This window comes from Diabrotica undecimpunctata, chromosome 1 (genome assembly GCF_040954645.1).
Source record: "Diabrotica undecimpunctata isolate CICGRU chromosome 1, icDiaUnde3, whole genome shotgun sequence".
Taxonomy (NCBI): Eukaryota; Metazoa; Arthropoda; class Insecta; order Coleoptera; family Chrysomelidae; genus Diabrotica; species Diabrotica undecimpunctata.
This window is the reverse complement of record NC_092803.1, coordinates 13,405,502-13,429,146: the sequence shown is the minus strand read 5'-3', so window position 1 is coordinate 13,429,146 and position 23,645 is coordinate 13,405,502. Positions and strand designations below refer to the sequence as shown.

General features: G+C 35.4%; 2 protein-coding genes across 3 annotated transcripts in view; one reads left to right on the top strand and one right to left on the bottom strand.

The window, feature by feature from the left end:
- Positions 1-14,907, bottom strand: part of LOC140444908 (facilitated trehalose transporter Tret1-like) — a 55,833-nt gene extending 40,926 nt beyond the window's left edge. The window contains exon 1 of the mRNA XM_072536616.1: positions 14,778-14,907. The gene's annotated coding sequence lies outside the window, so the exon portion shown is untranslated. The remainder of the gene's footprint in view (positions 1-14,777) is intronic.
- The window catches only part of rk (G-protein coupled receptor rickets), an 896,029-nt gene that overhangs the window by 671,394 nt on the left and 200,990 nt on the right, over positions 1-23,645 (top strand). The window lies entirely within an intron of this gene.

Here is a 23,645-nt window from a genome sequence, read left to right as displayed (position 1 = left end):
AGGGGTAATAATAGACGGTTGAAGCGTAGCACTGGCCATGTTACCTTCCTTGTATACCGTAGGCCCTAGATATAGCAGACTACCCTGCTATACTCCCAAAGCCGCGACAGCGGTATAAAACGGGAGACTATTATTATATAATGAAAACTGTTTATTATCCAGAAAAAACATTGTCCTTACATGAATCGATGGTCGTTTGGAAGAACCTTTCAAACAAACGTCACACATCAGTTCTACCAAATTTAAAAATCAACTAGGACAGGTGAAAAATAGAAGAGGTAGAAAAACTAGTGCCTATCGTTCAATACAACAAATTTATGGGTGGAATAGATCTCGGAGATTAGCTAATATGATACTATTTAGTGACATGAAAGACATTACGATGGTATAAAAACTTCCACATACGTCAACTATATTTGCATAATGCTAATAATGTTTTTAATAAATATTCTGTTAGGAATTGTAGTTTGAGAACAACTGTTGCCAAAAATATTACCCTCATTTCCAAAACCACCTTCATTTACAATTAATGTAAGCAATATTGGACATGTACCTCTCAAGATTGGACTGGTTAATGAACAATGTCGTTCATGCACAAAGAAAAAGATACCCAAGGCAAATGTTTTGTGGAGTATTATAAATAAAATATTCCACAGTTATTTTTTTAATAAGTTTTATTTTGTCTTTCATAAATAAATTTTCGTAAATATTTACATTATTTTATAAAGACGCTTAAGTGCGTCCTTCAACTGCGTTTTTTGACCATCCTACTAATATGCAAAGGACGTACATGAACGCTTTGCAAAAAATATCAAAAAAATATTAATTTGGCTAACAATGGGATATTTATAGCCAATTAAGTTAAATGTTTTGCACTTTTCGTTAAAAAAAAACTGAAGAGTTGGGGAGGCTTCTTTAGAAAAGATATTGCTGAGAAAATATCATATTATGTAATTAGTATAATATCAAAACAACGGAATTTTTAGGTATAAAAGATAAGTATTGGGCATCACCCAAATTTTTAAATTTTAAAGGATTAATACAAATAAGTATATAATATACTACCACACGAAAAGGAAAATTATTATATCCTTTTTGTAACAAAAAATTAACAAGTTTATCTTTTAATTAACATTCTGAAAAATATCTTTGTACCATAAACAATTACTTATTTGAGAGAGGTGAGTAAGATAATTCATCATAATTCGCCGTTTTGAATTCACTGCTGAACATAGGCCCACTGTAAATAATTCCATTGCATCTGATCGATCTTGAGCACCTTGAATCCATTTGTGCTGGATGCGGTTGATGTCATTAGACAAAATTATTCGAAGACGTCCTTGATTACCATAAGCGTCATGTCTAGGTCTTCATTCTAAAATTTTAATATTCTTGGGCCATCTTTCATCTCTGACTCTGACAACATGTCCTGCTCAGTTTTTCTCTTTACTATGATCTCTACCTCATGTTGTTTAAAAACTCACAATTTATACATGTTCCCAATTATTCTTTTTTATAGCTCTTTGTAATAAAGCGGTGAATAGTTTAGTAGCGATAGTGTTTTCTTTCCTTTTAACCTTCTCCAAGAGAAATATCCTTGTGTTGCCACACTACATTGTTACTGCCGCTGTTGGGCTATTATTTATATTCCGAAGAAGAGTTGTATGCGTTTGATCAATACTGCTTTCTGTTGCAAGAGCTCTTAACATGTGGCTGTTCTGTAATAAGTCAAATGCTTTCTTTAAGTCTACAAATATGAATATAGATGGCTTGTGGTATTCTATAACTTTCTCTATCAAGGATTTCCTTACTTGTATGTGGTCAGTCGTTCCAAAACCACTCCTAAATCCGCCTTTGTCTAGTAGTTGGTGAAAATGTAGCTTATATAAATGGAATAACAAGCTGATAGATCTGCAGTGTCCAATTTCTGTTACATGCCCTATTTTTATGAAGTAGTTCTTTCAAAGAGGCAGATATTATAAAGAGTTTTTAAAGTTTTTATGACAGATTCGCCTCCTAGTTTTATAGTTTCGCTTATAATGTCATTTTCTTCAAATGTTTTGTTATTTTGTATATCTTTTAACGCTGATTTAGTTTCTTCTTTCGATTATATCTGTTTTCATCAGCTAAATTCTTGAAAATAAAAATCCACCTGTTTTTGTATTTTTTTCAAATTCTATCAGGAACAAAATTATGAATTTTAAGCATTACTTTTGCGACCCACTGTGTATAATCTTATCTTCTTGATTTTTCACGTGTCTTGGTAAATCTCATATTTCAAAATGATTCGCGTCTTTGTTTTTATTTCCAGCTTTGGTCAGTAATTTTTTATAATGATCTTGGCAGGATATTTCTGTTTAGGTTTGTTGGTATTTTTCCCTTGTTGGCATTATTTGTTTAAACAAGGTGCACTTCTTACTACTTATCGTTCATGTGGATAAACTCTCTTATCTAAAATGGTTTTGGGCTCAAATATTATTTTATGTCAGTTATGTCAGTTAAAACAGACTCGGTTATGATAATCTAAATGGTAATATTTTATTGGAAGCACGCGTGGTTTCTATTTTCAGTAATAATAACCCACCCAGTATTAACGCAAATCAGCAAATTGATATTATATCAGTTAATTGAGACGAATGACGAGACATTCAAATGAAATGCGTAAGACATTATTAATCAACCAACAAGCGTATTGTTGTGTGACGAAACTGAACAGAACAAATTTCTTGACACGTATGATTAATGGTCTTGTAAACATATAAAGTAATAGATAGTCTAAAGCAATATATTGTTAATAGAGAACAAATATTATATTAGGCTACTAGCTAAAACCTATTTTTACATTCCCGAAATTCCCAAAGTAAAGATGTACATTATTAAATTCCGCCTTAAAATATCTAAACTAAATAATTTTTTAAAGACAATTAATTAAAAAATTATAGAGTATGATGCAAATCTATGGAATAAATTCATTATTTCAGAAACGGAGAACGTTTTAAAAAAAATCTTAAAACAGGTAAATTTTAATTTTTGAATGGACATATTGCAATTAATTGCAATACATATGTACAGCTGGTTCCCAAAAAAACTAATACGACTCTTAAAGCGCATTCTGTAGAAAAAGAGCAGTGTGTTCTGGAGGATAAATACTTATTATTTACGTACTATCACTGTCACTTACAAATCTTAAAATTTTTCAGATAACTTATTCTGTTCAACCTCAAAAAATGGCTCCACATGCTAGCAAAGAACTAAAAGCAAGAATTGTAACGAAATTAAAAGATGGTTGGTCACTATGTGCCGTAGCAAATCACTTTAACGTAAGAAAAACAACAGTTTTTAATATTAATAAAAGATAGAGAACAAGAAACTCTCGAAAGAAAGCAAGGTTCTGGAAGACCAAAAGTATCTACCGCTCATGAAGATCGTACACATTTGGAGAGATTAGAAGAAAATCCTTTTGAAGATGCGAAAAGTGCAAGAATTATGTCACAGTTTCCGGGAAGAAAGACAACAACTTAGCGCAGAATTAAAGCATCGCGTCTTAGGTACCGAACCGCAGCAAAACAACAAGCTTTTACACCACGATAGAAGCAATCAAGACTTATATTTGCTTTAAACCATCAGCTACAAATGAAGATTTTTGGGACAGGGTAATATTTACAGATGATTGGTGTGTATAGACTAGATAATAATAGATTTAATCCTCTATATGTTGATAGATGTCGAGTCTTCTTCTTCAAGTGCCCTGTCCGTTGCGAACGTTGGCTATTAACATGGCAATTCTGATCTTGTTTGCGGCGCTTCTGAATAGTTCGACCGATGTGAGCCCGAACCACTTCCTCAGATTTTGGAGCCACGAGTGTCTTCTCCTGCCTGGCCCTCGCTTACTGTCTATTTTTCCCTGGACAATCAATTGCAGTAGACGGTACTTATCGTGTCTCAATATGTGGCCTAGATATTCAAGCTTTCTTTGTTTAATTGTATTCACGATTTCTTTCTCCTTTCCGATTGTTTGGATTACCTCTATGTTGGTGACATGTTCGGTCCAGGATATACGGTACACCCACATTTCGAATGCTTCTAGTTTTCTCGTGAGCGTCCCCGTCAGCGTCCAGGCCTCCATACCATACAGTAAGATCGGAAAAATGTAGCATTTAACTAGACGTAGTTTTAGGAGAAGAGACAAATCCCTGCTTATGAGGAGCTTTTTCATATTGCTAAATGCTGCTCTAGCTCGTTCTATTCTCTCCTTAATTTCTGTGGCCTGTTCCCATTTTGCATTTACGTTGGTGCCAAGGTACACATAAGATTCTACATGGTCAATTAGTATGTTACTTATCCGTAACTGTCGAGCAGGCTGTTGCTTCCTGCTTATCAGCATCCACTTTGTCTTCTTGAAGTTGTATTCCTCACTAACTGAATAAACTCTTTACATTACCTGCTGTAATTCGTCTATGGTACTGGCAAGGATCACCGTGTCGTCGGCAGATCTTATATTGTTCGTTAACTCGCCGTTTATTTTTATGCCCTCATTTGCATTTTCCATACATTTCTTAAATATTTCTTCGGAATTAATATTGAATAGGAGTGGGGATAATATACACCCCTGACGGACACCTCTTTTGATCTGCACACTTTCAGTGAGTTCGTTGCCAATTTTTGCTCTTGCTGTTTGACCCCAGTATAGGTTTACCACAATTCGAATGTCCTTGTCGTCAATACCTGTCTTTCGCAGAATATCTATCAATTGTTCATGATTGACATTGTCAAATGCTTTTCTAAAATCCACAAAGCACAAATACACGTCCTTATCAACGTCTCTACACTGCTGTATAAGCACCTGGAAAGCGAAAATTGCTTCTCTAGTTTCAAGTGCTTTCCGAAAGCCAAAACTGCGATCTATCAATATTTGACTCACATTTATCATATATTCTTCTATGAATGATCTTAGTGAACGCTTTAGTGACATGATTGATCAAGCTTATAAGCCGGTAGTCATCACAGATCTGGGCATTTGGTTTCTTCGAGTTTGTAATAAATGTTGACTGCAGCCAGTTCTCCGGGATTTTACCGCTATTATATATGTTGTTAAAAAGTTCAACTAGATTATCAAGGAACTGTTTGTCTGATTTACATAGGATCTTTAATATTTCGCAGGGCACATTGTCCGGACCTGCTGACTTATTGTTTTTTAGTGCTGCAATGGCATCTTCTATCTCCGATTTAAGGATTGAAGGTCCTGTTTCTCCTTCTCCATATAGGTGATCATCAGTCCTGTCAGATGCAAATAATTTTTCTATGTATGATTTCCATGTTTCTAAGATCGTTGATGGCTCCGAGATAAGATTTCCATCGCCATCTTTTATGCTGTTGGGTGACTTATTGAATTTCCTCTTGTTTGTCACTGATTTTATTTTTTTGTGCAAATTGTAGTGTATTGAAGATATCGAGTAGTTGGTCATTTTAGCGCCAATGTATGGAGATAAATTTCATCCAGAGGAATGGATATGGTATGGGGTGTTATGGCAGGTTTATTGGGCAGACTTATCTGAATATTCTAAAAAACATCATGTTTCCCAGCGTAGAACAGTTGTATCCAGGAAATAATTTTATCCTGCAACAAAATAATTGTCCTGTTCGTATTGCAAATATAATAAACCAGTGGCTCCAGAATAACAACATCGAAATCTTACCATGACCCAGCTACAATCCAGATTTAAACCCAATGGAGAATGTGTGAATGTGGAAAGGGGTTATTATAAATCGGTTGTATTGGTTTAATTTTATACCTCAAAATGCTGAAGATGAAAATGCCGTTCTTGTGGCACGGTATACAACAGGTTTGGGAAGAGCTCTCTGAAGAAGACATTTTTACAGTTCCCTTCACGAAGATGGATCAAAGACTATAAGCTATTACCAATGCTGATGGAGATATTACAAAATATTAATTTTAGTTTTACATACCTAAATTTAGTATAGTTTTGGTCTTCCAGACCCTTGCTTTCTTTCAAGAGTTTCTTGTTCCCTTCATTTTTTGTTAATAGAAAAAGTGTGTTTCAGCTTATGTTAAAATGTTTTGCTGCCTCTGATAGTGCCCAGATATCTTTAAATTTGGTTACAATTCTTGCTTTAATATATTGTTGAGTAAAGTCGTTTGTTTTATTTCTTAATAATAATAAAAGTAATAACAACAACATTATTTTACCTAATCACTATCATTTATATACTCTTGATAAAATGCAGGAATTCAAAATAATATCAAAATTTAGACCTTACAATTATATAATTACAATTTATGAAGTAACACATGTAATCAATTGTTTGTTGTTTGTTTTTTTTTTTGTCTGTCATAGTAAACATAATATAATGTCAGACCAATGAAATACACTGCATATGATCAAATCTTACTAAGAGTCGTATCAGTTGTTTAGGAATCAGCTGTATATTGTATATTATAGTATGTTGGACATAACGTCATCAGTGTTAACATAATGACGTTATCGACGATTTTTTAAAAACAAACCGAGGTCACGTAATACCTCATTTAAAAGGACTAATTTTACAGGGTTAACTAAAACTATTGATTTATTAATACAATTAACTTACAAAAAATGTTTAATATAATATAATCAAATTATAAGTAATGTTAAAATTGACGAACTTTAATGCAATAACGAACTTGTAGTAAGAAAGACGTTCAGTAAATTACTTCCTAACGCTTTCGATAACTTCAGGAGTTATTTCTGCAATTTTCGTATTGCCCCTGCTTCAAGTCTTCTTCATTATTTGGTTGACTGTAAAACACTTTGCTCTTCAAACATACCCTTAAAAAAGTCTAATTTAGTTAAATCTGGAGACCTTGATAGTATAAATAGATCCCTTTCTACCTTATTCACTTACCTGGGAAAAACGTTATTTAAGTAATTTCGTACCTTACCGCCGGCGAGTGAGAGAGCTCCATCCTGCTGGAATCACAATGTGTTTGGGAATAGCTGATTCAGTTCTGGCATGAGATAATTCTAAGGAAACTTTAGATAATGTGAAGCAGTTAAGATTTCCTTAAAGAAATATGGCCCTATAATCTGATTATTTATAATGCCGGTCCAAACATTTACCTTCTGAGTGTATCGTGTTCTATATTCTTCCATCCAATTTAGATTTTCAAATGCTCAGTATCGATATGTCTGTCGGTTTTACTTGACCGTTAAGCATAAGAGTCACATCATCCGAAAAAAGTACTTTTTCTATGAAACTCGTATCTGTTACATCGTTCACTACTGATTTCGAAGAATTCAATGCTTCTATTGAAGTCATCTTCTAACAGCTCCTTTGACAGATGTACTTTGTACGGATGTCATTTCTCCTTTTTTAGCACTCTGTCACTTATCTAGTGCGACTTACCTTGAATTATTATGGGGATTTTTTTAAAATTATGAATGTCGATTCGTTCTGTTTCTGTAAGTTTCATTCTTGTTAATGCTGTTATTATTGTTGGCAAAAAACAATTTTTGGTGAAAATTACTTTAAATACTTGACTGATACTTCTTCTTCTTCAAGTGCCATCTTCGTTACGAAGGTTGGCGATCATCAGGGCTATACGTATTTTCGAAACTGCTGACCGAAACAATTCGTTGCTGCTACAGCTATACCATTCCCGTAGATTCTTTAGCCAGGAGTTTCGTCTTCTTCCTATGGACCTTTTTCCTGCTATTTTCCCTTGCATAATTATTCGAAGCAGTTCATATCTTTCGCCTCTTGTAATGTGTCCCAAGTATTGCAGTTTTCGTTTTTTGATCGTAAATATGACTTCCTTTTCTTTATTCATTCTTCTCAAGACCTCGACATTTGTGACTCTCTCGGTCCATGATATTCTCAGGATTCTGCGATACATCCACAGTTCAAATGCCTCTAATTTTTTGGTATCAATCTTTTTCAACGTCCATGGCTCCATTCCGTAGAACAGCACAGAAAGTAAGTAACATCTCATCAGGCGAAGTTTCATTTCAAGGCTCAAATCTCTTCCGCAGAACACTCTCTTCATTTTAGTGAATATGGATCTGGCTTTTTCTATTCTTATTTTGATTTCTGCTGAGCTATCGTTGTCTTCATTTATAAAAGTGCCTAAATATTTGTATTTGCTAACTCGATCGATAATTTCATTGTGTAAATATAAATTTTGGACATTTTGTGTTGATTTCGATATTACCATAAATTTAGTTTTCTTTATGTTCAAAGATAGTCCATATTCTTCGCTGCAGTCTGCTATCTTATTCACCAATGTCTGTAGCTCTTCAAGTTTTTCTGCGATCAGAACGGTGTCGTCGGCAAATCTCAGATTGTTTAATCTAACACCATTTATGTTAATACCTACGGATTGCTCAGAGAGTGTTCTATTCATTACGTCTTCGGAATAGAGATTAAACAGGGTTGGTGACAGTATTCACCCTTGTCTCACACCTCGCTTGTATTCAATTTCTTCAGTGGTATTATTCTCTACTCTCACTACTGCTTTCTGATTGTAGTACATAGTTGCTATTAGTCGGATGTCTCGTTTATCTAAATTCTTTTCTGTCAGGAGTCTGATTAGGTGATCATGCCTCACTTTATCAAAGGCCTTGTTGTAATCTATGAAACACATGAATACATCTTGATTTATGTCAAGACATCTTTGAAACATAACGTTCAGTGCAAACAACGCCTCTCTTGTTCCAAGTCCATTTCGGAATCCAAACTGGGTATTATTGATGTCCATTTCCAGTTTTCTGTGTACTCTAGAGTGTATAATTTTCAGAAATATTTTCAGTACATGGCATATATTGCAATAATTAATTTCAGATTAAAAGGTAGCATTGCTATCAATCAATCTATTTTTTTTTTTTGGAACCAGCAACAGCATTTTTTTTATTCGCAGTGGCGGTCTTTAGCTAGGTAATTTAGTTCAGAGAATGAGTATTTATTGTAATTCCAATTTACTTAACCAAGTACATAATTTTGGTCAATCCTGTAGAAATAAATATTCGTGTGACACATCGTTGCAAAAGCGATTAGGAGACCTTTCAAATGAAGCGTCCTGTGACCTCTTTCTGTCTCATTCAGAGATACAGATCAAAGACAATTTTTAGACCTCTAATAATACGAATTATCAAAATTACTTAAAATTTAAAACACCGCGAAATTTGTGGAAAACTTTTTGGGTAATTAATAAGCTTTGATAACCCCTTTAATAGTAATGTGTAGAAACTTTCATAACAACTGATAGCAAGTCATAGTAAACAATTGAGTTATCGTATTTTTAGAAGAATTCCAGAAATGAGTATGACTATGAAGCTTTACCAAATTGTGTAGTATTGCCACGGGCCGCTGTTAGTGTTATAGATAGTTGAAAAACATGATATTGTAATTTCATAATAACATTTGATTGTTTTGTAGTAAAACCAGGCTATCTCTTTTCTTAAAATTTACATTACTTATGTTGATTTAGCGTATATGAAAGAATACAATCATTTTGTTTATTTACACTTATTTTTACCCTTATTGTATGGTTTAAACTCTTTGCTAAAAAAGTAGCATTCTAGCAGCAGTAGTTTCAGAGGGGTTAGTGACAAAATTAAATACAAGATGTAGTTCAGAGAAATAAATTTTTATCGAGACTTTAACCCGGGCAGGTATATGACAAATTTTTGAGTTTTCTAGACCACAATAAATTTCTATGTTTATGTTTCCTACAGTGAGTTCGGAGAATTTTTTAAACTACAACAAAACCTCTGTAAGCGACCACTCCTGTAAAGTAATCACTTGCATATAATGACCAATTCTGAATTCTTGATCATTAAAAATGGTAATATCTGTTTTGTTATACCTCTTGATACACTGCCACTATTGTTGTGACTATGCCAAAGCTTTTAATGGTGTAAATCACGACATTTTGATATAAAAAAAAACAAATTTCTACGGAGTTCGAGGTTGAATTGGTTTCAATCTTACTTAAGGAATAGGAAAAAACTAGTTAGAGCAAATGATACTGACTCTACTTACAAAATATGTATGTGAAGTGGCACAAGGCTCAAGTAAGTCCCTTACTTTTTCTTATCTTTATAAATGACATCACTAACTTAAAAATTGATGAATTTTTTTTTCTGATGATACTAGTATCACCTGGGGAACTAATGCAAATATAACTACTAATCTACTTAGAATAAAAACCTAGTCCGACTCTAATTTACCCTCTTTTAACGTGGATAAGACAGTAGCATTATCCTATAAAGGAGCACTTTAACCCTTGCTTCTTAATAACAGCCACATCAGTATCGTTGATTCTGTAAAGTTTCTTGGTATTTTTATAAATAGCCACCTTAAATACTCCGTTCATATCGATTTGTTAACTAAGCCTACTATGCAATAAGATCCGTATCGAAGGAAATCTATTTTGCATCTTCCAAAATAATATTTTTTTCTTTGCTCGAGTCTTATCTCCGATATGGTCTTCCTTTTTGGGTTCTCCTACAGCTGCCCAATCTGTTATTTTTAAATTACAAAAAAAAGAGCAATATTGTATCTTTTTGGCCTCAGTAGAATAACACATTGCAGAAGCTACTTCAAAAATCACGGTATTATAACTCTTCCCCCTTTTTATATTTTAGAAACTATTTGCTTAATTCGTAAACACCTACATGTTTTTCCAGCAAGACCTAATCATGACTACTTTACCAGAAATTCAACCTTTACGAACAATATCTTAAAAATGTGTTCTGCAATCTCTCCAATATAATAGAATCAACTTGATATTATGGAGACCATACAATAGATGCATATTCCACTTTAGATACCACCTAATTATAATAAACCGTTCTTAGAGCTCAAACAGATAATCTAAAACAGTTACGAATAATCAAGCCTAAAGATTTTAATAAATTAACTGTTACCTCATCTACCTGTTATATCTTGTACAAAACATAACTGTTCATCAAATGTGACTCATAAGTCTTTTATTATTTTGATACAAGACAATTCAGTATCATTAATTGTATAAGAAGTATCATATTTTTTAAAACCTCTATAAAAACTGATATAGCATTATTTAGCAACATTTAAATGCACAATATTATTCTTACACCAAATACTCAACCGGTCTAAATCTTCTTGAATAAAAGTTATATCATCATTTGGATCTACGGATGTAAATAATTTCAAATCTTCTGCAAACATCAGGAAATCGTATTTTCTAAAACGTTCTGATATATATTTCACAAACATATTAAATAACAAGGGTGAACAGTGAGCTCCTTGGGGTACTCCCGATGTTACATGAATTATATTTGAATTAAAAGAACCTATTCCCACTTGTTATGTGCGGTCTCTTAAAAAGCTGATAAACCATTGTAAGCATTGACGACCGAAGCCAAAGACATTAAATTTTTCTAATAGGATGTTATGATCTACTCTGTCAAATGCCTTGGAGAAGTCAGTATAATTAGTATCCATCTGACTGTTATTCTATAAGGTGTTTAATATTTTTTGTTCAAAAAGCACTAAATTTGTTGGTTGTGTATTAGGCGCTCTTTACAATAAAATTTCAATTGAACGTGCATTAGTTTATCAGAAAGTTTTGGTATAGAGCATTTTTGACACAGGCTTCGATAACTTGTTATGTCTTGTTTATTACCTGATTTAAAAATTGGCTAGATATAAAAATGCTTTCATAAAGTTGGGAAAACTGATGTCTTTAATGGTGACTTGAAAAGAAGAATTGTAAAGGATGAGTTTATTATTATTATTATTAATAGATTAGTTTAAGGAATTAGTAGATTATGGTCATACCATATATAAAGGGCTTATCAGAGAAATTAAAAAGGATAGGAAAGAAATGCAATATCACAACAACATTCAAAACAACCAACACACTGAGGTCTATCCTTTCCAAAACCAAACCCAACAAAACCCAAGAAATATCAAACAACTGCATATACAAAATACTCTCTGAATCCAACAAATTTCTATGTGTAAGAACCAGCAAGACCGCTAAGTATCAGGAAAAATGAGCAATGAAACATATCTTCTTCTTCTTCCTATGCCGTCCCCATTAACGGAGGTTGGCAACCACATTTCTAAAAGTTTCTCTGTCTTGCAACGTGGAATAATTCGTCTACCGTTATGTTTGTCCAGTCTCGAATATTTCGCAGCCATGACTTCCTCTTTCTACCTATTCCCTTTTGCCATCGACTCTACCCTGCATGATGACCTGCAGAAGATTATATTTATAATTCGTCAGTATGTGTCCAAGGTATGCAGTCTTGCGTACTTTTATTTTTCTCTAAAATTTTTTGTCTCGACCCATTCTCCTCAGCACTTCCTCAGTGGTGACCCTGGCAGTCCATGGAATTCTCAACATTCTCCGGTATATCCAAAGTTCAGAGGCTTCGAGCTTCTTAACTATTTGCGCTTTTAACGTCCATGTTTCTACCCCGAACAATAGTTGTGACCAGACGTAACATTCAACAAATCTCAGCGCAGTATTCAGATTTTTGTCACAGAACAATTGCTTGAATTTTAAGAACGCTGTCCTTGCCATTTCTATTCGTACCCTGATCTCTTAGTCTGGATCTAATTCTATGTTGATCCCAGATACTTATATTTTGTCACTCTCTCTATCTGCTGTCCAGCAAGCGTTTGTTGTTCATTATTTATTGGACTCCTTGATACTATCATAAATTTGGTCTTATCTGTGTTGATGTCAAGTCCCATTTGAATACATTCCCTATTTATTGCATCTAGTAAAGTTTGTAGTTCTTCTATACTCTCAGCCATAATTACCGTGTCATCTGCAAATCTCATGGTGTTTACGATTTCTCCACCAATGCTTATTCCCTCTTTTCTTTTCCATATGGCTTTTCTGAATATGACCTGTGAGTACACGTTGAAAAGCGTCGGAGACAAGACGCATCCCTGCCTGACCCCTCTCGCAATCTGTATATTATTTGCTTCTATATCGTTGACCTTTACTACTGCTTTCTGGTTCCAGTATATAGCCTTAAAATGAAACATAAATCAAGAATAAAGACAAATCTCAGATATGCAAACATACCTGGAACAACGAGCACAAAGTATAATGAAAAAATGCTTCAATAATCATAAAAGACAACAGGCATAAAAAAGACAAAAAATTAGGAAAAGCTCTTATCCTACTTAATAAAGAAACATATGTAGCAAACCCATCAGCAGAATGTAGAAGGCTTTGGTTGTAAATACTAAAAGAAGTCTTCTTCTTCAAGTGCCCTGTCCGTTGCGAACGTTGGCTATTAACATGGCAATTCTGATCTTATTTGCGGCGCTTCTGAATAGTTCGACCGATGTGAGCCCGAACCACTTCCTCAGATTTTGGAGCCACGAGTGTCTTCTCCTGCCTAAAAGAAGTCAGTAACAAGAATATACCAACAATGTCGAATTATTAGGAAGTCGGAGACAAGTCATCTACAATTTGTATATAATGCATATGCACCACACAATACACAAATATATAATACACAAGAAAACACACAAGACAATTAGAATTTGATATTCCGAGGGTAAAGCATGCTATTGCCAACAAGATCAGGGTCCTGATTCTATTTCATTTCGATGTCGAAATTTAAAAGCGACTACGCCATGACAGTCGCAATCGCTAGCGATTCTCATTCATTTCGATTGTAGTTAAAACTGGGGATATTTACTTTATCATTTTGACACTGCTGAAAATTTGGGTTAGCCCTGTTGTTTATTGGCTGCACTACGCTTGTTGAATGTTTGTTTTGTTTACGTTACGTGAACGTCTTTTTTTTCTTGTTTGAGTTGTTAAATCATAAATAGTGGCCATTCTCAATTATATTTTGAATTGAAAGAAAAGATGGCAAGAAAAAAAAGGCGATGTGGGAGATCCTTAAGTTATAACCACTAAGATTTGACTTAGTGGTTATATTCTAATATATTTTTAAATTTACAGCTTAGTAATACTAACCCTAAACATTTTGGGTATCCTAGAGGCATAAACACCTTCTTCCAAATATGGTTCTAATACCCATATTAAATAATTTGCAGCTTGTTTATTAAGCCGGAATTGCTGCCTAAATTGAGCATCACTTAGTGAAAAAGAATTTTGAGTATCCCGTAACATTCTTCTTATCCTCCGTTATGGGCGTCGGATATCTATCCTCTCAAATTCCTCCAAAAACTAGCAAATGTCCTTAAAACACAGCCATATTAATACTTTTTGCCTCAGTTTTCCTTGCAAAAATCAAAACACCGCCTACCTAAACTGAACCTAAGTTCACTTCTCCCAGTCCAGTCAGTCATGTCAGATTAATTTCGACTCGAAATGAAATTTCAACCACTTTCTTGAAGTTGAAATTAATTTCGATAAGTCGAAAATTAGTGACGTCGTTTGGTTAGTTCAGCTGAAATCCACAAGGTTCGCAAAGTAGCATTTCGACGTCGCCATATTAATTTCGACATGTTTTGAGTCGAAATCTCAATTAGAATCAGGGCCCAGGGCGAAGAAAGTCGAGCATCAATTTTGAAAAACATAATCTTCTGACAACAACTTGTTATTTATATTTTAGCAGAATTTCTTAAAATAATCTTTATTTAAAAACGATTTCAGGAGTGGAAACAGTCGAAACATCAAACATTAGTTAAAATGTAAATTTTATTATAATCAGTTGGTTTATTATGGAATAGCTTTATTGTGGAAGCTTATTGGAATCGCTAAAATGATCAAAATACCATTAAAGAAATAAACTTACCACATAATAAAACACATAACGTTCCACTTTTTCGAAACTGTCACTAAATATTATCAAGCAACCGAACTTTCGTTAGCATTCACTGATCTTTTTCTGCAAATATTCGCTTCTTCAATGCCTAGTAATACCGTTATATTCAACTGATCACTGTCGAATGTATTAGTGAATCTAAAATATTCGGTCAATACTTTCAATCTTTTTAATTGCAGAAATCGCCTCGACGCCAGTGTCGTATCTACTGAGGTGAGACTGAATATATTAAAGATATGATAAAAAGAGATATTGCAGTACAATGAATAATTATAATAATATAAACAAACAACACAACAAAACTAAGGTTTATAAATAACTTTCAGAATATATGATTACAGTTACATAAATTATTTAGAAATAAAAACAAAACACAATTAAATTTTTAACTTTTATTGGTTTATTTATTAAACTTTGCTTTAGCTTTTAGGCCTCTTTGGCCTAAAGTTTATGATATATACAGTATTTAGACAGGAGGAAGTATATTTACCAGAGAGTTTCTATTAGCCAGAAAGGTAAATAGCCAACATCAACCGGTTTGAATCCTGAATAAACAAAAAATTATGTAGCAAAAAGTCCTAGTAACAAAACAAGTATTTCGGATAGAATAGATCAGTTAACCTTACAACTATCAAAAAAATATGACACCAATCATACACATACCATTCCTCAACAATTAGAGGGTTTTCAGACGAGGATACTGTATGCGAGATACTGTATGCGAGATACAGAATTTTCGATGGCGGCTGTATCGGATTCACGGGCATGCTCGTCAGGATGAAAATAGTAGCAGTGCAGTGCGGTTATATTTTTGGATTATGGATGTAGAAGAGTGTGTTATGCTGTGGTACATATTAAATAAAAAGAAACTGAAAAGACGACGTAATTTGTGGGTTCATCCTATTGTAGAATTAAGAGAAACCAAGGGAACGTATAGTTTGCTGTATCAAGATTTATTGCAAGATCCATCGAAGTTTTTTAAATATTTTCGAATGTCTGTGAAGTCGTTTGAAGAACTTCATAAAATTTTGGAAATTCGATTGAGTAAAAAAGACACAACTACGCGTAGAATTATTTCATCAAAAGAACGGCTTTCTATGACTTTTTAAAGTTAAAGTCTATGACTTATAAATATGTGTACTTATCTCCAATTTGTAAATTGTTTACCTCGCCCTAAATAAAAAATGACCGTATTCCTTTCACAATATTGTAGTTTGATATTCGGTAAATAATCAAAATTCCAATTAGCAAACTTTTAAAACTAAACTGTATACGTATGAAACAAAATATTTAATATTCTACTATGTATTTGACGATGGACAAGACGAATTATGGAATGGAGGCCCAGAAATTATAAAAGAAGCCGAGGACGACCACCGACTAGATGGACCGACGACATAAAAAGAGTAGCGGGAAACTGGCTACAAGCGCGGCCCAGTGTAGAGAACACTGGAAAGAACTGAGGGAGGCCTATGTCCAGCAGTGGACGGGATTGGCTGATTGATGATGAACTATGTATTTATAATAAAAACATGTTTATTTCTTACCATATTCATTTTGCTGTACTGCTGTCATGGTCTCAAAATTGCCGCTTAGAATTTTCGACCCAGCACTGCTGCTTTTTATTTCTATTGCAGTAATCTGGCGATGCTGAGTAGATAGACTACCTGTGTCTGGGGCCATCCCCTAAATCGCATCCCCTAAAATCGCAACCCCCGGTTGCAAATGCCGAACGGCTTAACGTAGGATGACGTACGAGGGCTCGTTGGAAAGGGGATGAAAAATGGGGTTGAACGCAGTATGTGCCGTGCGCATCGGAGCATGCCAAAAGGTCATTACGTCATATCTTTGGTTCTATTGGTCCAATCGTGACGTACGAGGGCTCGTTGGAACGGGGAGGAGACGGGGACACAAAAAACAAAGATGGCAGCATTGCCAAATGGGCGCTAGAATGTATCTTTGTTGCTATTGGCATGATTTTGACGTATGAGGTGTCAAATGAAAGCGTAGGTGACACACAGAAGCCATGTCAACGATCAGTATGAACATTCTTCTTCTTCTTGTCCATACAGTGCCTAATAGAACGTGACATCCGACGTAGAACGCGACATTCGACGTAGAACGTGAAATGCCACGTGACATTCGACGCAGGACGTGACATTCGACGTAGAACGTGACAGTTATGTGACATTCAACGCAGGACGTGACATTCGACGCAGAACGTGAAATGTCACGTGACATTCGACGCAGAACGTGAAATGTCACGTGACATTCGACGTAGAACGTGACATCTATGTGACATTCAACGCAGAACGTGACATTCGACGTAGAACGTGACATTCGACGCAGGACGTGGCATTCGACGCAGAACGTGAAATGTCACGCTACATTCGACGTAGAACGTGACAGCTATGTGACATTCAACGCAGAACGTGACATTCGACGCAAGACGTGACATTCGACGCAGAACGTGAAATGTCACGTGACATTCGACGCAGGACGTGACATTCGACGAAGGACGTGACATTCGACGTAGAACGTGACAGTTATGTGACATTCAACGCAGGACGTGACATTCGACGCAGAACGTGGCAGTTATGTGTTAGTCAAGATGTTGCTAGACATAAAATGTGACATTCTACATAGGACATAGTTAGTAGTAGTATGAATCCCATCGAGTACATACATAGAGTAATAGAATTTCAAAGAAAACTTGATCGGTTAAAGATCGACATTAAATCATATGAGGATTTTAAACATATTACAAGACAATTAGATAACCTGCATTTTGACAACAAAACGTGGAAACCCGAAGAGTTGAATCTACAGCAGCAGCAGCAGCAAGACATCTGGGCCTGTAGAAAACTGCCACCAGCTACATATCCATTAAGACGTATTCAACCAATACCATGTTTGTCAGCAACAACAACAACACCACGGGTGTCAGCAGCAACAACAACAACACAACCAGCGAGTATATGAAAAGTGAAATAGATAATGTCTTTACAATGTCCTGTGTAATATTAGCATCTGTATTTATCTTAATTTTAAAAATTATTTTTGAAATTGTAAGAAGAAAATTTGAATCTTCATGTAATATAAAACTCAATCAATAAAGATGTTTTAAATAAAAAAAGCGTTTAATTTCTAATATATTTATTTATACATATACAAAAATTACAATGGTATTATGTTATTGGCAAACCAGTGACGTAGACGATCCACATTTCTTTCGGTACATGAAAATAATCCAGCGGCATGACATGGGTTTGCAGTAGGGCCAACGTTTCCAGTAGCACGAGGCGTACCATCAAACTTGCAAACATCAATAATAATGGGAAAAACTCCAAAAACGTGACGTTTCTTATCCAAATATTCTGCTTTTTGTTCTCCTCGAACGTAGATGTAATCTGCTGCATACAACAACTTGGTTTCTAGTATTTCATTGATTTTGGACAATTCTACTTGCCCATCAGAGTATCGAATTCCAAGCAGTTTTTTCTCCACGTATGAGGCAGTCTTCTTATCCCCATTACTTAGCGCATTAAATGGTTTCTGAGGCAAAAAGATGTAATGACTTCGTTTAAAACCTATTTCAATGGTAAGTTCTTTGGGAACAAACCATCCGTCCACATCGAATCCCTGAATGTCTACGAATGCTACTCTCATGATGACTGCTCGTTCACTACTGGCAATTTATGCATCTAATTTAGACTTTTTACAATTTCGGTGAGAGGGAAGTACTCCATTACACAATCATGAATTATAATGCAATAAGCCTTGGTATTTTCGGGAAAACCATTATTCGCTTCAATATCGAGTTTTACGTCAACAGTGGATGCTTTCATGCTTTCTTCTTGTTTCGAACAATCGATGACAAACAATGCGTGATTCTTGAAAGCTGAGAAATCGAGTAGAGGTCGCTTTTGTTGGGAATGTATGTAGCTAGGATAAAATTCGGTATAGTTGAAATAGGCCTCATTGTAGTCAGTTTTGCTAAAATCCAACTGCATTCGCTCGTTTGGCCAATATTCACCATTTAAAGATAATCTGATACTTTGAATATCGACATTGTCAAATAAGGTGGGATCAGCTGAATTCTTGTCACGTTTGTTGGTTTGAAAGAAAACAATGACATAACGGGGTCTTTCCACTGCATTGCTAGTTTTTACAGCCCAAACTTCACGTCTAGCGCCTTTGGTAAGTGCTGGTAATTCATGCAATTCCCACTTTCTAAACGGAATAACTATAGGTTGATCTTGTTGAATGGATTTCATAAGTTCCAATTTAATATCATCATTGGGAAATATGTGCTTGACTCTGAGCTCAATATTGGTAATGTTAATCTTAACAGTAGTAACTTGACCTTGAGTTTTTTCTTTGACAATTATGCAATCGTTGTCGTTTCGAGCTCGAACTAGTCTTATTGTTTGACGGCCACACGTAATCAAAGGATAATCATTGAAAATGTTGAACACATGCTTAAGAGGCATCTGTATGTTGAATGAATGATCAGCAGCGTGTAGAATTGGATCCCTAGGGTAATTCCAGCCTGCCATTGCCATATGACCGGAATCTTCTTGAGTATAACATGTCATAGCACGTACAGCGCTTACGATACCAGGATCCCGCACTGTTTCCATCTCCCTTGCGCTTTCGCTGTACGTACACGAATCGAAAAGAAAAGCACCAACATTATTTGCTAGTTTAACGTCACCAGTTCCGTTAATTGCGAGCGATCCTTTAATGCATAACAAGGTTTCGCTCATTGCAAAGAACGAGTCGACTTGATTGATGCTAAATTCCACAATGTCATTGCAATTGAATGATTTGATGAATGGTGCATATGTTCGGTATTCGGCTTTTCGAATCGATTCGTCAAACATCGGCTTACGATAAATATCAAATATTGGAGGCATTATGCTGTTTGAACGTGATCGTTTTCCATACATAGTTGTCATCTTGTCAGTTTAAAACCAAGTGATTGCAAAAATAATTTGTTTGCAAACGTAAGATGTGGCCGCTTAGATGAGGACGTAAGATGTTGCCGCTTAGACGGTTGCTCAACTAATGGTGTACTATGGGCAGTAGATTGCCTTATTAATAATCCCATTTCCCTCTTGATCTAAGTTCCAGCACCAATGTGCTCTGTTCTCCTCTAAAGTTTACAGGTCGTCCTTCTTGATCGACAGCCAACACTGTGATATTGGTAATTTCTCGTTGCGGTACAACAGGTAAATACAACAAATTGTGTGGAGTTTCGTCAATTGCGTACCCAGGATTTGATTGTATGACAAATTCGTAGATCGTGTGAGCAGGTCTGTTACCATCGAAGGCTCCGGTACTAATGTTGCATTCAAAGCGTATGCTAGATACTTTAATAATCCTAACAGGTCGATCTGAAGAATGCGTCTGTCCTGGATTTAGTAGTGCAGGAGAAAATCCCAATACTGTACCAAGACTGTCAGGTTGCTTAAACGAAATCTTATATTTGCTGAAAATTTGACACTGCAACGTGTTATGGTTAGGTTTTAGACTAAATATCGTTTCGGGTTTAGGCACATTATCAGCACCCAATTTCTGTTGTATGTATTCTTCAATATCGGCAATTTCATAACATCCATCGGGGATATCAAATTGTTGCAATTTGTTTTTGTCATTGTAGTAATAAAACTTGGTATTTTCAATGTTTGGTATACTGTTGTAGGAATGGAAAAATCGAAGAGCTATCTCATAATCTTTGTTCGGATCCAACACGATCGGTGTGGGAGGTTGAAATGAGAATATGTAATTGGTGCTGTCTACTCTCAACAACTGCGACATAATGACTGACTCACGTCAATGTATTAATAGGTTATTATATTAGAAAAAAAAAACAACAATATTTACTTTAATGATTTTATTTGTTCCAAAGCAAGTTTACAAAAATAACATGAAGCTTGAGAATTAGGTGGGCCATCCCAGTGAGTCCTCCAATCCGGTCTGTTATAATGTACGAAGCAGGGAAGTAGTATCTGTAGGTTAAATTCTCCTCGATATTCTTTAGGCAATTTATGCCATATTTGTAACAATTCGTAAGGTCGTACAGTTCGTGTAATATAATCTAGCGGTATGTATTTTAGTTCTTCTTCACTGAATTCTGTAAAACATTTTTTGTAAAACATATGGTCCATAAGCAGGTCTGTACTTTTAGTAGGCTCCATTATATAAAAACTTTAAGCATAAATGTCCACAAATAATTTGATTGTATGTTTGATACTGATGGTTATTATAGGAAATGTTGGCACGTGCACCACCCAGATACTTAACAAGTTCTTTGGTCGGCTTCAAATTACCAAATGAATCGAAATACTCTACGTTGTTGTTTATCTTTCTGTATGCTACCCAATGTGTTCCGTTATGTGTGGACACATCCAAGTTTACTATTGCACATTCTCGTTGTCGAGGACCGTCTCTAGGCAGAGCGTCATTCATGAAAACACCTCGAAAATGTGGTATTTTAAGGATCTTCGCATAATGTGCAATCTCCACATCATATAGCGGACGATTGGGTAGCTTTATTGGAAGTTTTTTTTCAAATATAAGCCGAATCCACCGCTCGGTTTCTTACGTAGGTACAGACCCGAACCGATGTGTTCCATTGCCCTGTTATGGCGAATATCCTCCTCCAATTTCTTTTGAGCATTCTTAGCGTCGACTACTGTCTTCGCCACCCCAGCTGCACCCCCCGCTAAAGCCCCCAAAGCGGAAAGGCCCGCAAATAGAGGTATGAGGGGTAGAAAACCTCCGGATTTTAGTGGTAGCACTCGTGGAACATCAACTTCTTTACGACCGCCAAGTCTTTTGATTATGGATTTTGCTATTCGTACAGCCGTCAAAGCAGTATCTGTTAACGATGCTCCTCTTTTCATGGACTTTGCAATTTTTGAGACAACATCTCGATTGAAAGAGTAACGTCCCCGTCTTCCACGACGACGAGAGCATCCCATCCCCAACTTTCTTTTCGTTTTCATTCCGCCAGTTACAATTAAAGCAGCACTTTTTTCACCAATGCTAGCGTCTTTCGACTTGAAGCGCTCCCAAGCTCTATCTTCCAATTCTTTATCGGCCTTGTGGCGTTCTTCGAGAGATGAATGCTGCGAATAAGCGATATCGTGTCGTTTGCAAGCTGCGTCTAATGGATTAATTCCTGGATCTCCACGTGCAAGACGTTTTTTTAGTTTTGTTCCGGGTCCACAATACTGATAACCAGGAATATGTAGTTCAACTGGAAGTTTATTAATTAGAGAGTTCACGAGACCTCCTCCTTCAACAACCAACATTGGACTGATGCTATGCAAGTGGTGACATCTATAATATATATTACCGTACTTATGTACTACACTTGCCACATGATGAAGGTCGTTCAGCAAGAGCAGACGCTACCAATTGATAATTTGGACATTGTCCAAAAAACAACCAACAGTAAACATGGTAAATTGCTACCGAATTCATTCAGAGCGATTATTTGCGGTCCAAGTGGGTGCGGCAAAACGAATGTTATGCTATCTCTTCTATTCAATCCGAATGGCGTCAAGTTTAAAAATGTCTATGTTTATTCTAAATCCCTCTTTCAACCCAAATACCAACTACTGCAAGATGTAATAGCGCAAGTTAAAGGAGTAGGATATTACCCATTTAAAGACAACGAAGAAATTATTAGTCCCAGCGAAGCTAAACCTCACTCTGTGTTTTTATTTGACGATGTTGCATGCGATGGTCAGCAAAAGATTCGCGAGTATTATTCCATGTGCAGACATAAAGATATCGATGCCGCTTATTTATGCCAAACATATTCAAAAATACCGAAGCAGTTAATTAGAGACAACTGTAACATGATTGTACTATTCAAGCAAGATGAGATAAATTTAAAGCATGTATTTGATGAGCATGTATCACCCGACATGTCATTTGATGAATTTAAAAAAATTTGTTCTGAATGTTGGTGTGATAGGTATGGTACTCTGGTAATTATAAAAGATTTTGCTCTCAATAATGGCCGATATCGCAAAGGATTTGATAAATATATAAAATTGTAAGATAATTGTTTAGTTGTCAACACAATGTCAGATGATACGGTTGCCATTGCGCTTCGCAAGAAGAAAGTCGCCGAATTGGCTAGATCAATTCGCAAAAAATATTTGGCATTAAAATTAGGTCGAACAGAACAAGATGAGTCCCTAAATAAACTGTTTAAACCACTCTCGAAACCTCTCAAAGATATTGCACAATCATCAAAAACGTTACATCATACTATCACTAACAAGTTTGAACAAGTTAAAAAAGAAGAAGAAATGAAAAAGGAAGAGGAGGAGGAGGAGAATGGTGATGATGATGATGTATTTCTTGATGCGCCCGATCTAGCGGTACCTAATGAAAACATTATTCAAGAACCAATCGAGATTCCGATGGATGCCACAGACGAATATATCGATCAATATCCTTCAATAAGTCACAAGTACATAAAAGAATATTTAATAAAAGACGATAAAATTGATAAAAACTATGGACCATTTTACGATTCTATTAGTGGCTGGATAATGGGAAAACGTCGAATAAACTTTGACAAACGCAATGGAGACATAATAATAATTCGAGAACGTGATTTAGAAGAACGTAGGTTAGGTGGTACGCCAGGTCTATATCAACTTTTATTTTATGCCAACCCTGAACAGTATAATGATGAGGATTTACAAAAGTATAAAACACTGTTGAAAAACACAGAGATTCATCTGGATACCTTAGGACGTCTTAAAGGTTCTAGTGGAGAAAAATACCATTCTATTATTAAACCTCTAT